The 22,200-nt window shown below is 49.3% G+C and overlaps 1 protein-coding gene across 1 annotated transcript in view; it reads left to right on the top strand.

Annotated features, from left to right (window-relative positions):
• LOC140681695 (leucine zipper protein 2-like) overlaps window positions 1–22,200 on the top strand; it is a 213,399-nt gene that overhangs the window by 121,487 nt on the left and 69,712 nt on the right. The window lies entirely within an intron of this gene.

Genomic DNA, 22,200 nt, shown 5'->3' with positions numbered 1-22,200 from the left:
AGAGCCGATGTTTGCGCCCCGAGTCCTGTGGCCGTGAGCCGGATGCTGACCGCACAAATTCTGAACATCGAAGGATAAGTCCCAGAAAGGTGCTGCCCCCACCTCATACTTGTGCTGCCATGACAATTTTAGGGGAGCCCTACAAACTGACATCAGGAACCTGGACTGGTGAGTTTTCTTTCCCAGGGAAAAGAGCCGATGTTTGCGCTCCGAGTCCTGTGGCCCTGAGCGGGCAGCTGACCGCACAAATTCCGAACATCGAAGGATAAGTCCCAGAAAGGAGCTGCCCCCACCTCATACTTGTGCTGCCCTGAGAGTCCAAAAAGAGCTCTACAAACTGACATCAGGAACCTGGATGGTGAGTATTCTTTCCCAGGGAAAAGAGCCGATGTTTGCGCTCCGAGTCCTGTGGCCCTGAGACGGCAGCTGAGTGCAAAAAATCCGAACATCGAAGGATAAGTCCCAGACAGGATCTGCCCCCACCTCATACTTGTGCTGCCCTGACAGTCCCAGGGGAGCCCTACAAACTGACATCAGGAACCTGGACTGGTGAGTTTTCTTTCCCAGGGAAAAGAGCCGATGTTTGCGCTCCGAGTCCTGTGGCCCTGAGCCGGCAGCTGACTGCAAAAAATCCGAACATCGAAGGATAAGTCCCAGACAGGATCTGCCCCCACCTCATACTTGTGCTACCCTGAGAGTCCCAGGGGAGCCCTACAAACTGACATCAGGAACCTGGACTGGTGAGTTTTCTTTCCCAGGGAAAAGAGCCGATGTTTGCGCTCCGAGTCCTGTGGCCCTGAGCGGGCAGCTGAGTGCAAAAAATCCAAACATCGAAGGATAAGTCCCAGACAGGAGCTGCCCCCACCTCATACTTGTGCTGCCCTGACAGTCCCAGGGGAGCCCTACAAACTGACATCAGGAACCTGGACTGGTGAGTTTTCTTTCCCAGGGAAAAAAGCCGATGTTTGCGCTCCGAGTCCTGTGGCCCTGAGCGGGCAGCTGACCGCACAAATTCCGAACATCGAAGGATAAGTCCCAGAAAGGAGCTGCCCCCACCTCATACTTGTGCTGCCCTGAGAGTCCAAAAAGAGCTCTACAAACTGACATCAGGAACCTGGACTGGTGAGTTTTCTTTCCCAGGGAAAAGAGCTGATGTTTGCGCTCCGAGTCCTGTGGCCCTGAGCGGGCAGCTGAGTGCAAAATATCCGAACATCGAAGGATACGTCCCAGACAGGAGCTGCCCCCTCCTCATATTTGTGCTGCCCTGACAGTCTCAGGGGAGCCCTACAAACTGACATCAGGAACCTGGACTGGTGAGTTTTCTTTCCCAGGTAAAAGAGCCAATGTTTGCGCTCCGAGTCCTGTGGCCCTGAGCCGGCAGCTGACTGCAAAAAATCCGAACATCGAAGGATAAGTCCCAGACAGGAGCTGCCTCCATCTCATACTTGTGCTGCCCTGAGAGTCCAAAAAGAACCCTACAAACTGACATCAGGAACCTGGACTGGTGAGTTTTCTTTCCCAGGGAAAAGATCCGATGTTTGCGCTCCGAGTCCTGTGGTCCTGAGCGGGCAGCTGAGTGCAGGAAATCCAAACATCGAAGGATAAGTCCACGACAGGAGCTGCCCCCACCTCATACTTGTTCTGCCCTGACAGTCCAAAAAGTGCCCTACAAACTGACATCAGGAACCTGGACTGGTGAGTTTTCTTTCCCAGGGAAAAGAGCCGATGTTTGCGCTCCGACTCCTGTGGCCGTGAGCCGGCAGCTGACTGCAAAAAATCCGAACATCGAAGGATAAGTCCCAGACAGGAGCTGCCCCCACCTCATACTTGTGCTGCCCTGACAGTCCCAGGGGAGCCCTACAAACTGACATCAGGAACCTGGACTGGTGAGTTTTCTTTCCCAGGGAAAAGAGCCAATGTTTGCGCTCTGAGTCCTGTGGCCCTGAGCCGGCAGCTGACTGCAAAAAATCCGAACATCGAAGGATAAGTCCCAGACAGGAGCTACCCCCACCTCATACTTGTGCTGCCCTGACAGTCCCAGGGGTGCCCTACAAACTGACATCATGAACCTGGACTGGTGAGTTTTCTTTCCCAGGGAAAAGAGCCGATGTTTGCGCTCCGACTCCTGTGGCCCTGAGCGGGCAGCTGACTGCAAAAAATCCGAACATTGAAGGATAAGTCCCAGACAGGAGCTGCCCCCTCCTCATACTTGTGCTGCCCTGAGAGTCCAAAAAGAGCTCTAGAAACGGACATCAGGAACCTGGACTGGTGAGTTTTCTTTCCCAGGGAAAAGAGCCGATGTTTGCGCTCCGAGTCCTGTGGCCCTGAGCGGGCAGCTGACAGCAAAAAATCCGAATATCGAAGGATAAGTCCCAGACAGGAGCTGCCTCCATCTCATACTTGTGCTGCCCTGAGAGTCGAAAAAGAGCCCTACAAACTGACATCAGGAACCTGGACTGGTGAGTTTTCTTTCCCAGGGAAAAGAGCCGATGTTTGCTCTCCGAGTCCTGTGGTCCTCAGCGGGCAGCGGACCGCACAAATTCCGAACATCGAAGGATAAGTCCCAGACAGGATCTGCCCCCACCTCATACTTGTGCTGCCCTGACAGTCCCAGGGGAGCCCTAAAACTGACATCAGGAACCTGGACTGGTGAGTTTTCTTTCCCAGGGAAAAGAGCCGATGTTTGCGCTCCGAGTCCTGTGGCCCTGAGCGGGCAGCTGACCGCACAAATTCCGAACATCGAAGGATAAGTCCCAGAAAGGAGCTGCCCCCACCTCATACTTGTGCTGCCCTGACAGTCCCAGGGGAGCCCTACAAACTGACATCAGGAACCTGGACTGGTGAGTTTTCTTTCCCAGGGAAAAGAGCCGATGTTTGCGCTCCGAGTCCTGTGGCCCTGAGCCGGCAGATGACTGCAAAAAATCCGAACATCGAAGGATAAGTCCCAGAGAGGAGCTGCCCCCACCTCATACTTGTGCTGCCCTGACAGTCCCAGGGGAGCTCTACAAACTGACATCAGGAACCTGGACTGGTGAGTTTTCTTTCCCAGGGAAAAGAGCCGATGTTTGCGCTCCGAGTCCTGTGGCCCTGAGCCGGCAGCTGACTGCAAAAAATCCGAACATCGAAGGATAAGTCCCAGACAGGATCTGCCCCCTCCTCATACTTGTGCTGCCCTGAGAGTCCCAGGGGAGCCCTCCAAACTGACATCAGGAACCTGGACTGGTGAGTTTTCTTTCCCAGGGAAAAGAGCCGATGTTTGCGCCCCGAGTCCTGTGTCCCTGAGCCGGCAGCTGACCGCACAAATTCCGAACATCGAAGGATAAGTCCCAGACAGGAGCTGCCCCCACCTCATACTTGTGCTGCCCTGAGAGTCCAAAAAGGGCCCTACAAACTGACATCAGGAACCTGGACTGGTGAGTTTTCTTTCCCAGGGAAAAGAGCCGATGTTTGCGCTCCGAGTCCTGTGGCCCTGAGCCGGCAGCTGACTGCAAAAAATCGGAACATCGAAGGATAAGTCCCAGACAGGAGCTGCCCCCTCCTCATACTTGTGCTGCCCTGACAGTCCCAGGGGAGCCCTACAAACTGACATCAGGAACCTGGACTGGTGAGTTTTCTTTCCCAGGGAAAAGAGCCGATGTTTGCGCCCCGAGTGCTGTGGCCGTGCGCCGGCAGCTGACCGCACAAATTCCGAACATCGAAGGATAAGTCCCAGAAAGGAGCTGCCCCCATCTCATACTTGTGCTGCCCTGACAGTCTCAGGGGAGCCCTACAAACTGACATCAGGAACCTGGACTGGTGAGTTTTCTTTCCCAGGGAAAAGAGCCGATGTTTGTGCTCCGACTCCTGTGGCCCTGAGCCGACAGCTGACCGCACAAATTCCGAACATCGAAGGATAAGTCCCAGAAAGGAGCTGTCCCCACCTCATACTTGTGCTGCCCTGAGAGTTCAAAAAGAGCTCTACAAACTGACATCAGGAACCTGCACTGGTGAGTTTTCTTTCCCAGGGAAAAGAGCCGATGTTTGTGCTCAGGGTCCTGTGGTCCTGAGCGGGCAGTAGTCTGCAAAAAATCAAAATATCGAAGGATAAGTCCCAGACAGGAGCTGCCCCCACCTCATACTTGTGCTGCCCTGACAGTCCAAAGGGAGCCCTACAAACTGACATCAGGAACCTGGACTGGTGAGTTTTCTTTCCCAGGGAAAAGAGCCGATGTTTGCGCTCCGAGTCCTGTGGCCCTGAGCCGGCAGCTGAGTGCAAAAAATCCGAACATCGAAGGATAAGTCCCAGACAGGAGCTGCCCCCACCTCATACTTGTGCTGCCCTGACACTCCCAGGGGAGCCCTACAAACTGACATCAGGAACCTGGACTGGTGAGTTTTCTTTCCCAGGGAAAAGAGCCGATGTTTGTGCTCCGATTCCTGTGGCCGTGAGCATGCAGCTGACTGCAAAAAATCCGAACATCGAAGGATAAGTCCCAGAAAGGAGCTGCCCCCACCTCATACTTGTGCTGTCCTGAGAGTCCAAAAAGAGCCGTACAAACTGACATCAGGAACCTGGACTGGTGAGTTTTCTTTCCCAGGGAAAAGAGCCGATGTTTGCGTTCCGAGTCCTGTGGCCCTGAGCGGGCAGCTGACTGAAAAAAATCAGAACTTCTGATCTCTACAGGGGGGTTCCTGACCCCTGCCAGGGTTCCAGGGCGGCGAGAGCCCTACAAAGCCCTGGATTCCCAGACAGTGTCACAAAGGGTCCTGGGGCTGAGGTTGGTAGAGTGGGTGGGGGCAGCTGAGAGGCAGAAAGGGTCTGCAGGAATAAAAAGGCGGCACAGGGACACTGAGAGGCTGCGGTGCGGGAATGGAGGGTGACACAAGGAGGCTGAGAGGCAGAAGGGTCTGTAGGAGTAAAAAGGGGGGCACAGGGACACTGAGAGGCTGCAATGGGGAGCTTGAGGGTGACACAAGGAGGCTGAGAGGCAGAAGGGTCTGTAGGAGTAAAAAGGGAGGCACAGGGACACTGAGAGGCTGCAATGGGGAGCTTGAGGGTGACACAAGGAGGCTGAGAGGCAGAAGGGGTCTGTAGGAGTAAAAAGGGGGGCACAGGGACACTGAGAGGCTGCAATGGGGAGCTGGAGGGTGACACAAGGAGGCTAAGAGGCAGAAGGGGTCTGTAGGAGTAAAAAGGGGAGCACAGGGACACTGAGAGGCTGCAATGGGGAGCTGGAGGGTGACACATGGAGCCTGAGAGGCAAGGGGTGCCTTGAGGGACAAAGTGGAGGGTGCCTGAGGGTGACAGGTGAACAAGCCCTAAGCTCACCCCAAACAGCACCCCAAGAACACCAGTTTTCCCCAGCAGCAGCTGCAGGCAGTGACCCTAATGCTGGGACAGCCCCAGAACCCTCCCAGCAGCTGCAGGCAGTGACTTTAATTAAAAGGCATGGATGGTGTCTGGGACTGAGCACTTTTTAAGGTATTTTTTAAAGTGTTTTTAAAGGGTGTTTGAGGGGTTTTCTCACAGAAGCTCTTGAGAAACTTTCTGGGAGGTTTTAGGCTACTTCTAGGGTATTTTCAGGGTTTTTAAAAGATTTATTTAAGGTGCTTCAAGGGCTTTCTTAGTACTAATTAGAATTTCTATGGGTTTTTTTCCTGGGGTGTTCTTGGGGCTTTTTTAAGACTATTTAAAAATTTTTAGGGCTTTTTTAGGACTATTGGGGGTATGTGGAGGACTCTTAGGACCAGAGTATTTTTAGGTTTTTTGAGGGAAGTTTTATGGTTTTTAGGGTCTTATCAGTCTGTTTTAAGGATTTTGGGGCTATTTTTAGAGCTCTTTTAGGAATGTTTAGGGATTTTTAAAGGTTCTTTGGGGATTTTTAGGGGTGGTTTAGGGTTTTTTTAAAGTAGGGTAATTTTATTGTATTTTAAGGGTATTCTGAGCCTATTTTTATGATTTTGTGGGGTTTTTAGGACATAGCGAGGATGAGGGTGTTTTTAGGGCATTTTAATGTTTTTTTAGGGTCTTTTCATGGCATAGAGGCTGAGGGGCAGCTTGAGGGGCACTGTGGGGGTTTGAGGGTGACAGAGGCTGGGAGCTGAGGGAGGAACAGGGGGAGGGGACAGTGGGTGACACAGGGAGATGCTGAGGGGGACAGGGGCAGCTGGAGGGTGACACAGAGAAGCAGCTGTCATTTCCCTGAAGAGTTTTCTTCTGTATCCAGCCCATTATTCCCCTTGAACTCAAATCAGAGGAGCCAAACAGCCACAGCTGCTCTGAATCAGCCCAATCAGGGGTATATTAACCCCAGCCTTTGCTAAGAGGCTTCATTTTGTCTTTGGGATCCACTGGGGTAAGTGCTCTCCTCTCATTTTTGTGAAGAGGCTCTTTCAGCTTATCTCTGTTTGTTCTCTGCAGGTGTTTTGGGCTTCTAATGCAACAGAGGCTTTGAAGATACTGTGAGGAAAACAACACTGAACACAGGTAGTATTTAAATTCATGACTTGGGGTTGTGCATTCAGGGGTGGTGCTTTTGTAATCTCTAATTTTTCTTTTTTTTTTTCTTTTTTTTTTTTTTTTTTTTTTTTTAGGAGGAGTGCAACTTCCTGTAATTCCAGGTTGTGTCGAGTACAGCATTTTTTCAGCAGAGTGATCATGTTCCAAAAGAGATCTGCCCTGTGTCAAAGATGATGTCTGAGATTGAGGCTTCAGGTGAGTTGAGGATTGGGACTAGGAGTGGGAGAGTGAGCAGGGTACCAAGTTAAGAGTTATCATGGTGGGGTTTTGCAGGCAGTAGGGTGAGAAATGGTGTCTATTTGCAAGGCTTTTCACAAGTATAGCAGAGGCATCCGTGTGTCATACAGCACACAAGCTCATCCACTGAACTCACAGAAATGCCATGTAACTTTGCCTCTCTAAACCAGGTGCTACTCATAATAACAGCCAAACCTTAGACTAGGGATGGAACTGGAGACTTGAGCACCCAAGCACACTCAGGAGAGGATAAGTATCTGACTTGCTGGGATTTGGCCCACATAACACTAAACTCAACCATTGATTTTCCTGTTCTTTATTCTAGCTGAATAAGAGGCCAACAGGAGATCCCCTCCGAGGCAGACTCATTTCAGGTCCAACGTGGATTCGCATTTCCAGTCATCCAAAAGATAAGTTGGGTCCATGGCCTGGGGATGGGAGTAGTGGCCCCCTTCGGCAGCCGATGGGGATTTGAATCCCCAGATATGTGCAAGATAAATCAAGAGCTACAACCCACAGAGGGGATGGAAGCAAAGTGCCAGGTTGGGACTCCCCAGGAGGGGTTTTTGAGTCAGTTTTAGAGATGAGGATGTCCAAGAAGTGTCTCCTTAGGCCAGCTAAAGGAAAAGTGTCTGTTTTGATCACAGTGCCAGGGTGCGCAGGGCAGAGCAGTTCCGGTGTGTGTCCTGTCACTTGTCTCTGGTGCACTCTGTGTTCTTTGGGTCTCCCAGTCCTTTCTTCTTGTGGAAAGCTCTCTCTCCCTGTCTTGTCCCCTCGTTTCTCACGTCCTGTGTCACGGGTGTCTGCACATATTTGTCCCGGAGCTGCTCTGCCCTGCTGCATAGCCTGTAATAGCACAAGTCCTGTGGACTTGAAATTAGTAATGCAGGGTGCAGCTGGGCTCCAGATTTTATTAGGAGATTGACATAACATGTTTGGTACTGTTAAGTTGTCCTGTAGAGGTTTGACATTAGTCCTAACTTCCTTTCAGATGCAGACAGTTCAAATCAGTGGCAGAGGGCCACAGTTCTGGGTGCAGAACTTCCCATGAGCTGGTCAGTCATTGTTTGCATTTACAGGGGAAGCATAAATGGTGAATCTGTTACAGTGGTGTTCTTTGCCTTTATTTTTAGGAGGTCCAGGCAGATAGCAGCAGTCAAAGCCCAGTGTGCCAGGTGAGCAGTGGACAGAAGCAGTTGTTCTTGCTAAGGTTTCAGTTTTTGGTGCAACTGTAATCATCCATTCTTGTTTTTGTGCTTTAGGGAATCCACTGGGAGTATGCTAAGCCCCTGTCAGCAGCTGGCTGATGGACTGGGTTTGCTGCACTTATGAGTCCTCTGGAAGTATTACAGGATCCTGTGATGAAGCCTACTGATTTTGCATTTCAAGGTCCCATCCTGGTAGCCCAGAGCAGTGGCCAAGGAGTTGTGGTGAGTCGGGGAGGTAGGGAGGAGGAGTGAGAGTCCTCTCGAGTTTCAGCAATGCCATGTCACCCTTTCTCCACTTAATCTAGGTGTACCCTGAGATGATGCTGTCGGCCTCCAAGCACGCCTGCGGTGTGTGGCCCGACCATTCTGAGGAAAATGGTGAGTAGCAGAATTGTCAGGTTTTGGCCGTTGTGCTGTTATGGTTGTGCACTGATGTTTGGTTTTCTTTGTCTTGGCAGACCAAGAGAGAACAGTCTGGTGACAACTGGAGTTTCCCAGACAGGCAGGAGGCCTCGTTCTGCACCCGATGGAGATTTGGATCCCCAGATATATGCCAGATAAGTCAAGGGCTACAACCCACAGAGGGCATGGAAGCGAGGTGCCAGGTTGGGAGTCCCCAGGAGGGGTTTTTGAGTCAGTTTTGGATACGGGGATGTCTAAGAAGCGTCTCCTTAGGCCAGCTAAAGGAAAAGTGTCTGTTTTGATCACAGTGCTGAGGTGCGCAGGGCAGAGCAGTTCCGGTGTGTGTCTTGTCACTTGTCTCTGGTGCACTCTGTGTTCTTTGGGTCTCTCAGTCCTTTCTTCTCATCAAAAGCTCTCCCTCCCTGTTCTGTCTCCTGGTTTGTCATGTCCTGTCCTGTGTCACGGGTGTCTGCACATATTTGTACCGGAGCTGCTCTGCCCTGCTATGTAGCCTGTAATAGCACAAGTCCTGGGGACTTGAAATTAGTAATGCAGGTTGCAGCTGGGCTCCAGATTTTATTAGGAGATTGACATAACATGTTTGGTTCTGTTAAGTTGTCCTGTAGAGGTTTGACATTAGTCCTAACTTCCTTTCAGATGCAGACAGTACAAATCGGTGGCAAAGGGCACCAGTCCTGGATGAGGAACTTCCCATGAGCTGGTCAGTCATTGTTTGCATTTACAGGGGAAGCATAAATGGTGAATCTGTTACAGCCCTGTTCTGTGCCTTTATTTTTAGGAGGTCCAGGCAGATAGCAGCAGTCAAAGCCCAGTGTGCCAGGTGAGCAGTGGACAGAAGCAGTTGTTCTTGCTAAGGTTTCAGTTTTTGGTGCAACTGTAATCATCCATTCTTGTTTTTGTGCTTTAGGGAATCCACTGGGAGTATGCTAAGCCCCTGTCAGCAGCTGGCTGATGGACTGGGTTTGCTGCACTTATGAGCCCTCTGGAAGTATTACAGGATCCTGTGATGAAGCCTACTGATTTTGCATTTCAAGGTCCCAACCTGGTAGCCCAGAGCAGTGGCCAAGGAGTTGTGGTGAGTCGGGGAGGTAAGGAGGAGGAGTGAGAGTCCTCTCGAGTTTCAGCATTGTCTCCCCTTAACGTAGGTGTGCTCTGCAATGATGGCATCAGAATCCAAGCACACCCGGAGCGTGCAGGCCCAGAACCCGGGCATTCTGAGGAGGATGGTGAGTAGCAGAATTATCAGTTTTTGCTCGATGTACTGTTAAGTCTGTGCACTGATGTTTGGTTTTCATTCTCTTGGCAGGCCAAGAAGTGACAGCTGGAACTTACCAGACAGGCAGACGGCCTTCTTCTGCAGCCAACAGGGATTTGCATCCCCAGATATGTGCAAGATAAGTCAGGGGCTACAACCCACAGAGGGCATGGAAGCGAGGTGCCAGGTTGGGACTCCCCAGGAGGGGTTTTTCAGTTAGTTTTGGAGATGAGGATGTCCAAGAAGTGTCTTCTTAGGCCACCTAAAGGGAAAGTGTCTCTTTTGATCACAGTGCCGGGGTGCGCAGGGCAGAGCAGTTCCGGTGTGTGTCCTGTCACTTGTCTCTGGTGCACTCTGTGTTCTTTGGGTCTCCCAGTCCTTTCTTCTTGTGGAAAGCTCTCTCTCCCTGTCTTGTCCCCTCGTTTCTCATGTCCTGTGTCACGGGTGTCTGCACATATTTGTCCCGGAGCTGCTCTGCCCTGCTGCATAGCCTGTAATAGCACAAGTCCTGTGGACTTGAAATTGGTAATGCAGGGTGTATTTGGTCTCTAGCTGTTGCTTGTGTCCATTGTTTGCCCTAATATTTTTGGTGCTGTTAAGTTGTCCTGCAGCTGTTTCACACTAGTCCTAACATCCTTTCAGATGCAGACAGTTCAAATAAGTGGCAGAAGGCCCCAGTGCTGGGTGAGGGTGTTGCCATGAGCAGGTCAGTCATTGTTTGCATTTGCAAGGGAAGCCTAAATGGTTACTGTGTTACAGCAGTGTTCTTTGACTTCATTTTTAGGAGGTCCAGGCAGATAGCAGCAGTGAAGGCCCAGTGTGCCAGGTGAGCAGTGGACAGAAGCAGTTGTTCTTGCTCAGGTCTCAATGTTTGGTGCAACTCTAAGCATCCATTCTTGTTTTTGTGCTTTAGGGAATCATCTCAGTGTGCGCATACCTTTGTCACCAACTGGCTGAAGGACCAGGTTTCATGCACTTGTGATCTCGCTGGAAGCATTGCAGGACCCTGTGATGGACCTTCCAGTTTTGCATTTCAAGGCCCCATCCTGGTAGCCCAGAGGAATGGCTGAGCAGTTGCAGTGAGTCGGGGAGGTAGGGAGGAGGAGTGAGAGTCCACTTGTGTTTCAGCAATGCCATGTTGCCTTGTCTTCACTTAACCTAGGTGTACCCTGCAATGACGGCGTCAGAATCCAAGCACGCCCGACGCGTGCAGGCCAAGAACCCGGGCATTCTGAGGAGGATGGTGAGTAGCAGAATTATCAGTTTTTGCTCGATGTACTGTTAAGACTGTGCACTGATATTTGGTTTTCTTTCTCTTGGCAGACCAAGAAGTGACAGCTATAACTTGCCAGGCAGGCAGACGGCGTCCTTCTGCAGCCAACAGGGATTTGCATCCCCAGATGTGTGCAAGATAAGTGGAGGGTCATGACCCACAGAGGGGATAAAAGCAGGGTGCTGGGTTGGGCCTTTCTAGAAGGGCTTTTGATGTCCAAGAAGCGTATACTTAGTCCACCTAAAGGGAAAGTGTCTGTTTTAATCACAGTGCTGAGGTGCGCAGGGCAGAGCAGTTCTGGTGTGTTTCCTGTCACTTGTCTCTGGTGCACTCTGTGTTCTTTGGGTCTCTGAGTCCTTTCTTCTTGTCAAAAGCTCTCGCTCCCTGTCCTGTCCCCTCGATGGTCATGTCCTGTCCTGTGTCACGGGTGTCTGCACGTATTTGTCCCGGAGCTGCTCTGCCCTGCTGCCTAGCCCGTAATAGCACAAGTCCTGTGGACTTGAAATTGGTAATGCAGGGTATATTTGGTCTCTAGCTGTTGCTTGTGTCCATTGTTTGCCCTAACATTTTTGGTGCTGTTAAGTTGTCCTGCAGCTGTTTCACACTAGTCCTAACTTCCTTTCAGATGCAGACAGTTCAAATAAGTGGCAGAAGGCCCCAGTGCTGGGTGAGGGTGTTGCCATGAGCAGGTCAGTCATTGTTTGCATTTGCAAGGGAAGCCTAAATGGTTACTGTGTTACAGCAGTGTTCTTTGCCTTTTTTTTAGGAGGTCCAGGCAGATAGCAGCAGTGAAGGCCCAGTGTGCCAGGTGAGCAGTGGACAGAAGCAGTTGTTCTTGCTCAGGTCTCAATGTTTGGTGCAACTCTAAGCATCCATTCTTGTTTGTGTGCTTTAGGGAAGCCACTTGGAGTATGCCAAGCTCCTCTCACCAGCTGGCCGATGGACTTCCTGCGCTTGTGAGTCCTCTGGAAGTATTTCAGGACTCTTGAGATGAAGCCTTGAAATTTTGTATTTCAAGATGGCATCCGGGTAGCCTTTGGCAATGGCCAAGGAGCTGTGGTGAGACGCCGAGATAGAGAGGGGGAGCCAAGGTCCACTTTGGTTTCAGCAGTGCTGAGTCACTTTGTCTCTTCTTAACCCAGGCAGACGATGAGAGATGACGATGGCAGCCTCTGAGCATTGCCAAAGTGTGGGGCCCGAGCAACCAGGCATTCGTACGAGATCGGTGAGTAGCAGAATTGCTGGGTTTTGTCCATTGTGCAGATAAGATCATGCAGTGATGTTTGGTGTCCTTGATTGTAGCTGAGCACGGGACTACAGCCCGGTGACCATAGGACATTCCCAGCAGACGAGGCAGCCTCCATTAAAAAGCGACATGGATTCTCATCCCCAGATGCCCAAGAGATAAGTCGAGGGCTAGGGCCCACGGAGGGGACAAAAGTGAGGTGGTGGGAGGGCCTTTTAAATCAGCTCTGGGGGTGGGGATGTTTGAGAAGTGTCCCTTTAGGCCACCTGAAGGGAAAATGCTTCTTTTGATCACAGTGCTGAGGTGCGCAGGGCAGAGCAGTTCCGGTGTGTGTCCTGTCACTTGTCTCTGGTGCACTCTGTGTTCTTTGGGTCTCCGAGTCCTTTCTTCTTGTCAAAAGCTCTCGCTCCCTGTCCTGTCCCCTCGATTGTCATGTCCTGTCCTGTGTCACGGGTGTCTGCACATATTTGTCCTGGAGCTGCTCTGCCCTGCTGCCTAGCCCGTAATAGCACAAGTCCTGTGGACTTGAAATTGGTAATGCAGGGTGTATTTGGGCTCTAGTTTTTATTTGTTGATTGCCCTAACATTTTTGGTTCTATTAAGTTGTCCTGCAGCTGTTTCACACTAGTCCTAACTTCCTTTCAGATGCAGACAGTTCAAATCAGTGGCAGAGAGCCCCAGTGCTCGGTGAGGGTGTTGCCATGAGCAGGTCAGTCATTGTTTGCATTTGCAGGGGAAGCCTGAATGGTGACTGTTACAGCAGTGTTCTTTGACTTCATTTTTAGGAGGTCCAGGCAGATAGCAGCAGTGAAGGCCCAGTGTGCCAGGTGGGCAGTGGACAGAAGCAGTTGTTCTTGCTCAGGTCTCAATGTTTGGTGCAACTCTAAGCATCCATTCTTGTTTTTGTGCTTTAGGGAATCATCTCAGTGTGCGCATACCTTTGTCACCAACTGGCTGAAGGACCAGGTTTCATGCACTTGTGATCTCGCTGGAAGCATTGCAGGACCCTGTGATGGACCTTCCAGTTTTGCATTTCAAGGCCCCATCCTGGTAGCCCAGAGGAATGGCTGAGCAGTTGCAGTGAGTCGGGGAGGTAGGGAGGAGGAGTGAGAGTCCACTTGTGTTTCAGCAATGCCATGTTGCCTTGTCTTCACTTAACCTAGGTGTACCCTGCAATGACGGCGTCAGAATCCAAGCACGCCCGACGCGTGCAGGCCAAGAACCCGGGCATTCTGAGGAGGATGGTGAGTAGCAGAATTATCAGTTTTTGCTCGATGTACTGTTAAGACTGTGCACTGATGTTTGGTTTTCTTTCTCTTGGCAGACCAAGAAGTGACAGCCATAACTTACCAGGCAGGCAGACGGCGTCCTTCTGCAGCCAACAGGGATTTGCATCCCCAGATGTGTGCAAGATAAGTGGAGGGTCATGACCCACAGAGGGGATAAAAGCAGGGTGCTGGGTTTGGCCTTTCTAGAAGGGCTTTTGATGTCCAAGAAGCGTATACTTAGTCCACCTAAAGGGAAAGTGTCTCTTTTGATCACAGTGCTGAGGTGCGCAGGGCAGAGCAGTTCTGGTGTGTTTCCTGTCACTTGTCTCTGGTGCACTCTGTGTTCTTTGGGTCTCTGAGTCCTTTCTTCTTGTCGAAAGCTCTCGCTCCCTGTCCTGTCCCCTCGATGGTCATGTCCTGTCCTGTGTCACGGGTGTCTGCACGTATTTGTCCCGGAGCTGCTCTGCCCTGCTGCCTAGCCCGTAATAGCACAAGTCCTGTGGACTTGAAATTGGTAATGCAGGGTGTATTTGGTCTCTAGCTGTTGCTTGTGTCCATTGTTTGCCCTAACATTTCTGGTGCTGTTAAGTTGTCCTGCAGCTGTTTCACACTAGTCCTAACATCCTTTCAGATGCAGACAGTTCAAATAAGTGGCAGAAGGCCCCAGTGCTGGGTGAGGGTGTTGCCATGAGCAGGTCAGTCATTGTTTGCATTTGCAAGGGAAGCCTAAATGGTTACTGTGTTACAGCAGTGTTCTTTGCCTTTTTTTTAGGAGGTCCAGGCAGATAGCAGCAGTGAAGGCCCAGTGTGCCAGGTGAGCAGTGGACAGAAGCAGTTGTTCTTGCTCAGGTCTCAATGTTTGGTGCAACTCTAAGCATCCATTCTTGTTTGTGTGCTTTAGGGAAGCCACTTGGAGTATGCCAAGCTCCTCTCACCAGCTGGCCGATGGACTTCCTGCGCTTGTGAGTCCTCTGGAAGTATTTCAGGACTCTTGAGATGAAGCCTTGAAATTTTGTATTTCAAGATGGCATCCGGGTAGCCTTTGGCAATGGCCAAGGAGCTGTGGTGAGACGCCGAGATAGAGAGGGGGAGCCAAGGTCCACTTTGGTTTCAGCAGTGCTGAGTCACTTTGTCTCTTCTTAACCCAGGCAGACGATGAGAGATGACGATGGCAGCCTCTGAGCATTGCCAAAGTGTGGGGCCCGAGCAACCAGGCATTCGTACGAGATCGGTGAGTAGCAGAATTGCTGGGTTTTGTCCATTGTGCAGATAAGATCATGCAGTGATGTTTGGTGTCCTTGATTGTAGCTGAGCACGGGACTACAGCCCGGTGACCATAGGACATTCCCAGCAGACGAGGCAGCCTCCATTAAAAAGCGACATGGATTCTCATCCCCAGATGCCCAAGAGATAAGTCGAGGGCTAGGGCCCACGGAGGGGACAAAAGTGAGGTGGTGGGAGGGCCTTTTAAATCAGCTCTGGGGGTGGGGATGTTTGAGAAGTGTCCCTTTAGGCCACCTGAAGGGAAAATGCTTCTTTTGATCACAGTGCTGAGGTGCGCAGGGCAGAGCAGTTCCGGTGTGTGTCCTGTCACTTGTCTCTGGTGCACTCTGTGTTCTTTGGGTCTCCGAGTCCTTTCTTCTTGTCAAAAGCTCTCGCTCCCTGTCCTGTCCCCTCGATTGTCATGTCCTGTCCTGTGTCACGGGTGTCTGCACATATTTGTCCTGGAGCTGCTCTGCCCTGCTGCCTAGCCCGTAATAGCACAAGTCCTGTGGACTTGAAATTGGTAATGCAGGGTGTATTTGGGCTCTAGTTTTTATTTGTTGATTGCCCTAACATTTTTGGTTCTATTAAGTTGTCCTGCAGCTGTTTCACACTAGTCCTAACTTCCTTTCAGATGCAGACAATTCAAATAAGTGGCAGAGAGCCCCAGTGCTCGGTGAGGGTGTTGCCATGAGCAGGTCAGTCATTGTTTGCATTTGCAGGGGGAGCCTGAATGGTGACTGTTACAGCAGTGTTCTTTGACTTCATTTTTAGGAGGTCCAGGCAGATAGCAGCAGTGAAGGCCCAGTGTGCCAGGTGAGCAGTGGACAGAAGCAGTTGTTCTTGCTCAGGTCTCAATGTTTGGTGCAACTCTAAGCATCCATTCTTGTTTTTGTGCTTTAGGGAATCATCTCAGTGTGCGCATACCTTTGTCACCAACTGGCTGAAGGACCAGGTTTCATGCACTTGTGATCTCGCTGGAAGCATTGCAGGACCCTGTGATGGACCTTCCAGTTTTGCATTTCAAGGCCCCATCCTGGTAGCCCAGAGGAATGGCTGAGCAGTTGCAGTGAGTCGGGGAGGTAGGGAGGAGGAGTGAGAGTCCACTTGTGTTTCAGCAATGCCATGTTGCCTTGTCTTCACTTAACCTAGGTGTACCCTGCAATGACGGCGTCAGAATCCAAGCACGCCCGACGCGTGCAGGCCAAGAACCCGGGCATTCTGAGGAGGATGGTGAGTAGCAGAATTATCAGTTTTTGCTCGATGTACTGTTAAGACTGTGCACTGATATTTGGTTTTCTTTCTCTTGGCAGACCAAGAAGTGACAGCTATAACTTGCCAGGCAGGCAGACGGCGTCCTTCTGCAGCCAACAGGGATTTGCATCCCCAGATGTGTGCAAGATAAGTGGAGGGTCATGACCCACAGAGGGGATAAAAGCAGGGTGCTGGGTTGGGCCTTTCTAGAAGGGCTTTTGATGTCCAAGAAGCGTATACTTAGTCCACCTAAAGGGAAAGTGTCTGTTTTAATCACAGTGCTGAGGTGTGCAGGGCAGAGCAGTTCTGGTGTGTTTCCTGTCACTTGTCTCTGGTGCACTCTGTGTTCTTTGGGTCTCTGAGTCCTTTCTTCTTGTCAAAAGCTCTCGCTCCCTGTCCTGTCCCCTCGATGGTCATGTCCTGTCCTGTGTCACGGGTGTCTGCACGTATTTGTCCCGGAGCTGCTCTGCCCTGCTGCCTAGCCCGTAATAGCACAAGTCCTGTGGACTTGAAATTGGTAATGCAGGGTGTATTTGGTCTCTAGCTGTTGCTTGTGTCCATTGTTTGCCCTAACATTTCTGGTGCTGTTAAGTTGTCCTGCAGCTGTTTCACACTAGTCCTAACATCCTTTCAGATGCAGACAGTTCAAATAAGTGGCAGAAGGCCCCAGTGCTGGGTGAGGGTGTTGCCATGAGCAGGTCAGTCATTGTTTGCATTTGCAAGGGAAGCCTAAATGGTTACTGTGTTACAGCAGTGTTCTTTGCCTTTTTTTTAGGAGGTCCAGGCAGATAGCAGCAGTGAAGGCCCAGTGTGCCAGGTGAGCAGTGGACAGAAGCAGTTGTTCTTGCTCAGGTCTCAATGTTTGGTGCAACTCTAAGCATCCATTCTTGTTTGTGTGCTTTAGGGAAGCCACTTGGAGTATGCCAAGCTCCTCTCACCAGCTGGCCGATGGACTTCCTGCGCTTGTGAGTCCTCTGGAAGTATTTCAGGACTCTTGAGATGAAGCCTTGAAATTTTGTATTTCAAGATGGCATCCGGGTAGCCTTTGGCAATGGCCAAGGAGCTGTGGTGAGACGCCGAGATAGAGAGGGGGAGCCAAGGTCCACTTTGGTTTCAGCAGTGCTGAGTCACTTTGTCTCTTCTTAACCCAGGCAGACGATGAGAGATGACGATGGCAGCCTCTGAGCATTGCCAAAGTGTGGGGCCCGAGCAACCAGGCATTCGTACGAGATCGGTGAGTAGCAGAATTGCTGGGTTTTGTCCATTGTGCAGATAAGATCATGCAGTGATGTTTGGTGTCCTTGATTGTAGCTGAGCACGGGACTACAGCCCGGTGACCATAGGACATTCCCAGCAGACGAGGCAGCCTCCATTAAAAAGCGACATGGATTCTCATCCCCAGATGCCCAAGAGATAAGTCGAGGGCTAGGGCCCACGGAGGGGACAAAAGTGAGGTGGTGGGAGGGCCTTTTGAATTGGCTCTGGGGGTGGGGATGTTTGAGAAGTGTCCCTTTAGGCCACCTGAAGGGAAAATGCTTCTTTTGATCACAGTGCTGAGGTGCGCAGGGCAGAGCAGTTCCGGTGTGTGTCCTGTCACTTGTCCCTGGTGCACTCTGTGTTCTTTGGGTCTCCGAGTCCTTTCTTCTTGTCAAAAGCTCTCGCTCCCTGTCCTGTCCCCTCGATGGTCGTGTCCTGTCCTGTGTCACGGGTGTCTGCACGTATTTGTCCCGGAGCTGCTCTGCTCTGCTGCCTAGCCTGTAACAGCACAAGTCCTGTGGACTTGAAATTGGTAATGCAGGGTGTTTTTGGGCTCTAGTTTTTATTTGTTGATTGCCCTAACATTTTTGGTGCTGTTAAGTTGTCCTGCAGCTGTTTCACACTAGTCCTAACATCCTTTCAGATGCAGACAGTTCAAATCAGTGGCAGAGAGCCCCAGTGCTCGGTGAGGGTGTTGCCATGAGCAGGTCAGTCATTGTTTGCATTTGCAGGGGTAGCCTAGATGGTGACTTTGTTACAGCAGTCTTTATTCTTAGGAGGTCCAGGCAGATAGCAGCAGTCAAGGCCCAATGTCCAAGGGGAGCAGTGGACAGAAGCAGTTGTTTTTACTCAGCTTTCGGTTTCTGGTGCAATTCTAAGCATCCTTTCTCATTTTTGTGCTTTAGGGAATCGACTCGGAGTACTCATACCTCCATCACCAACTGGCCAACGGACCGGTGCCAGGAGCGTGGCTTCTCGTTTTCCAGCCTTCCTTGCTGTGGTGGTTTTGAGGAACTTACTGGATGGTTTTCTTTTGTTCATAGTTGGTGTAGGAGAAGGGCCATGGTGTGCTTTTTGCTTGTTACGGTTCTTGCTTCAGGTGCTCATGACAAGTGTTTTTTTTGGGTTGAGTCTTGTGGTTGGATTTCTTTTTGATGGGTTCTTATGTTTTTGAAGGATGTGTTTTTAAAGGTTTATAATGTTTTTTATGGGTCATAGCATGAAGTAGAGGGTAGGTTTTTAATTCGGCTGTGGAGGCTTTTATTGGCGTGAGTATGTAGTGGTTTATTTTGGTTGGTTTGAGGTAGTGTCCTGTAGTTAATTATTGAGGTTTTTTCAATATTGATAATTGCATTCTTGTTTATTATGTTGTAGGGGTTTTATTTGTCTTGTTTGATTGCTTTGTGTGTTTTATTGTCTCAGACAATTTGGGAGTTATTATTTATGGTTACTTTTCTCTTTTGGTGACATGTTTATTTCTAGGTGGTATTTGTGTTTTGATGGTTTAAGGCATTCTGAGGTCCTTGAGTTAGGAATTATTATTTTGTTGTTGTGAATATATATTTTTTTTTGTAGTTGGATGTATTTGTTGGTTTTTATTAGTTTGATTTTTGGGAACATGGGTATTTCTATGGTGGATCTTTATAGCTAGGTATTTTATTTGGGTGGTGAGTTTTTTGTTTCTTCATGGTTTCGATTTTTTTTATATCTGTAATTATTTTGGGGGAGTTTAGTTAATTTTTTAGAGTATTGGGTCCTCTTGATGAGTTAGTGTAGTGGTAGGGTATTGTTTGGGTTTTTTTTAGAAACATTTGGGATCTGTTGTATGGTTTGGAGTATAAGAGGTTAGTTGAAGAGTTTTTTTCTTTTTAGTGTTTTTTTTTTGTTTTGTGTGGGTTTTTATAGGTGGGTTTTTTTTAATTAATGTTCCATTTTTGTTATGTGATAAGAACTGTTAGTGAAAGGAGCGTAGTGGGGTTTTTTTTGCTGGTAGTTGGTTGGCTGGTGGAGCCTTTCTGAATTTTTTGGATGGTATTCTTGGTTATTCGATGCTGTTTGTTATGGCATTTTATTTTTAGGAATTGGATTATAACTGCAGAGTTCTAACTGTAACTCCAATGAAACAAAACACATGCATAAATATGAAAATGGGAATATAAAACTTCAATTTTAAATATAAATGGAAAACATATGAATAAAACATGTAACATGAATAATGTTATCCACTACTATTAGGTATTATATTGTTTGATATATAGGATTTTGTTTATATAAATACAGATAAATATAGATTATAAATATAAATAAAATCCATATAAAATATCCATATTGAGATGTATAATTAATACATGTGGATATATAAATATAAAAATTACTAAATAATAGAAATCAATACAGTACATAATGCATATTTTACTGTGTATGTCCTATTTTAACACATTCTATGTCCTAAATATTATATATCGAAATACGGTACCTCAATATATTGTAATCGAATATATAACAACTTGTAAAAATCAAAAATAGAAAGGTAGAAATAATTAAATATAGTTTAAAATAAAGGGGATTTTTATTTTGTATTTGGTAGTAGGTAGGGGGTTTTTTATAAAATCTATAAATATAAATAAAATAAAATTAGAAATCTGTGTATAGAAATACATCGTAAATACCTTAAGATCAATATAAAAAATTCAAAGGTAAGTAAAAATCAATATTAGCAGTATCTATGAAGTATAATATAAATAATAATTTGTCTATCTTGCTACCTTAATATATATGATATATATTTATAAACAATCACTATAAAGTAGAAATGCAAATGTGACTATAATGATGAAAAAAACATGTAAATATTCAAGTATCGTTTAAAGAAAGGGCTTTTTTTGGTTTTTATTTGGTTAGAGGCAGGGTTTTAATGGAAGAAAAATGAATATACCTTTTCTTTTGATATCATTCTAAGTATAGAAATATATATTCAATGTATACAGAGATATATAAAAATATAAAATAGAAATGAAAATAAGTATTCCGTATAGATAGAATATAAATAACACCATACATCAATCTACATTTTAAATGTAAATTTGAATATAAATGCGAAAAATAGAGATAAATTTAAACGCAGATTGAAAGATAAGGGGTTTTAAAAAGATTTTTACTTGGATAGAGGCAGGGGTTTATTTTAAGCAATATAAACCTTTTAGAAATAGAAATCTAACTATAGAAATATGTAAGTAATATATTAAGCAATGTATAAAAATGTAAATTGTAATAAAATATAATAGGAATAAATGTAAGAAATTATTAAAATTGCAATTATACATCAATATGCATTATAAATCCGAATGTGAATATAAATATGTAAAATACAAAAATAAAATATATTGAGATGCAGTTTGAAAGAAAAGGTTTTTTCTTTTGGTTCTTATGGGGTTAGAGGCAGGGGGTTTTTTGTTGGCGTTCTTTTCCGCGCGGGCTGTTTTGGGGCATTTGCTTCAGAGGACGTTCCGGAGGGGCGGGTGGCAGCGCTTGCGGACACGGAGCGGTGCTGCAGCCGCCGCCCGCGGCCGCTGTCTCGGGAGTGGCGTGTCGCGGACTCGCGTGCCGCGCACACGGGCTGTGGGCTCAGCGGCTCCGCGGGCGGTCGGATTTGGAGCAGGCGCCGACCGGCATCGGCAGATTCGCCTCTCTCTGCCCGGCTCCTGCAGCGGCCGCCATCCTGGGCGCGGCCCCTGCCTCTGCCGCGCTGGGTGCCCGTCCCGTCCCCTCCCGTGCGTTCCCACCGCCTCCCTGCCGTACAGCTAGAAATAAACAACACCAACGTAGAAATATACATAGGTTAAAAAGAAAGGGCTTTTGGGGCGGGGCGGCGTTATTTGGTTCGAGGCAGGGTCTTTTAGTTTCTGTGCGGGATTTTTTGGGACATTTATTTCGGAGGATTTTTCCCAAGGGGATCGATCGCCGCCGCTCTTTTCCCCCTGCCTCCCCTCCGGGCGAGCGGCGGCCCCCGGCTGTGGCGGGCGGCGGTGCTGCCGCCTTGTGGCCACAGAGCGGTACTGCAGCCCCACAGCCAGCGCCCGGCCGAAACCACCGAGACGGGGCGGGAGGGGCCAGAGCGGCCCCAAACCCACCGAGACGGGGCGGGAGGGGCCAGAGCGGCCCCAAAACCACCGAGATGTGGCGGAAGCGGCAAGAGCGGCCCCAATTACCACCGAGACGGGGCGGAAGCGGCCAGAGCGGCTCCAAAACCACCGAGACGGGGCGGAAGCGGCAAGAGCGGCTCCAAAACCACCGAGACGGGGCGGAAGTGGCCAGAGCGGCTCCAATTACCACCGAGATGTGGCGGAAGTGGCCAGAGCGGCTCCAAAACCACCGAGATGTGTCGGAAGTGGCCAGAGCGGCTCCAATTACCACCGAGACGGGCGCGGGGCGGCAGCGAGCGGCGAGCGGGGCGGTGTGTGTGAGTAGAGGGGAGCGGTGAAGGCGGCTCCGCGGCGGCGCCGGGGAAGGATGGCAGCGGCGAGGGCGGCCCGGCGGGGCCGATGCTCCCGGGCCGGGGCGGAGCGGCGTCGGAACAGGGCTGCGCCCGCCCCTCCTGCCGCCCTCCTGGGAATGGGTTGAGGCATTATGGGTGTATTGAGGTAGGGATAACTGTTTTGTTGTTTTGTAAACAAATGTCAGTTGTTCTGACAGGAACAGGCTGAATGGGGCTGTAGCTCTGCCTACAAGGTCAAGCAGTGATAAGGCCTTGTCAGCACGGTAAAGAAGTGAGCCTCTGTGTAGCACTTCTCTGTAACAGATTAGCAGCTGCTGTAGCATCATTTCCTAGACATTGAGTGGTCTGGGGCTGGATTAGAAAAAAATTAGGTTTAGTGTGTTGTTTAACAGCTGCAGGTGGAGGAACCTGTGCCTTCTGCTCTCCCCACAGCTGTCTCGGCTGTCACACCTGTCCTGAGGAAAGCCCTGTGGAAGGAGCTCGGTGCCGCGATTCAGGACCCTGAGGCCACTGTGAAACTGC

This window comes from Taeniopygia guttata, chromosome Z (assembly GCF_048771995.1).
Source record: "Taeniopygia guttata chromosome Z, bTaeGut7.mat, whole genome shotgun sequence".
NCBI lineage: Eukaryota > Metazoa > Chordata > Aves > Passeriformes > Estrildidae > Taeniopygia > Taeniopygia guttata.
This window is presented reverse-complemented; position numbering and strand designations above follow the sequence as displayed.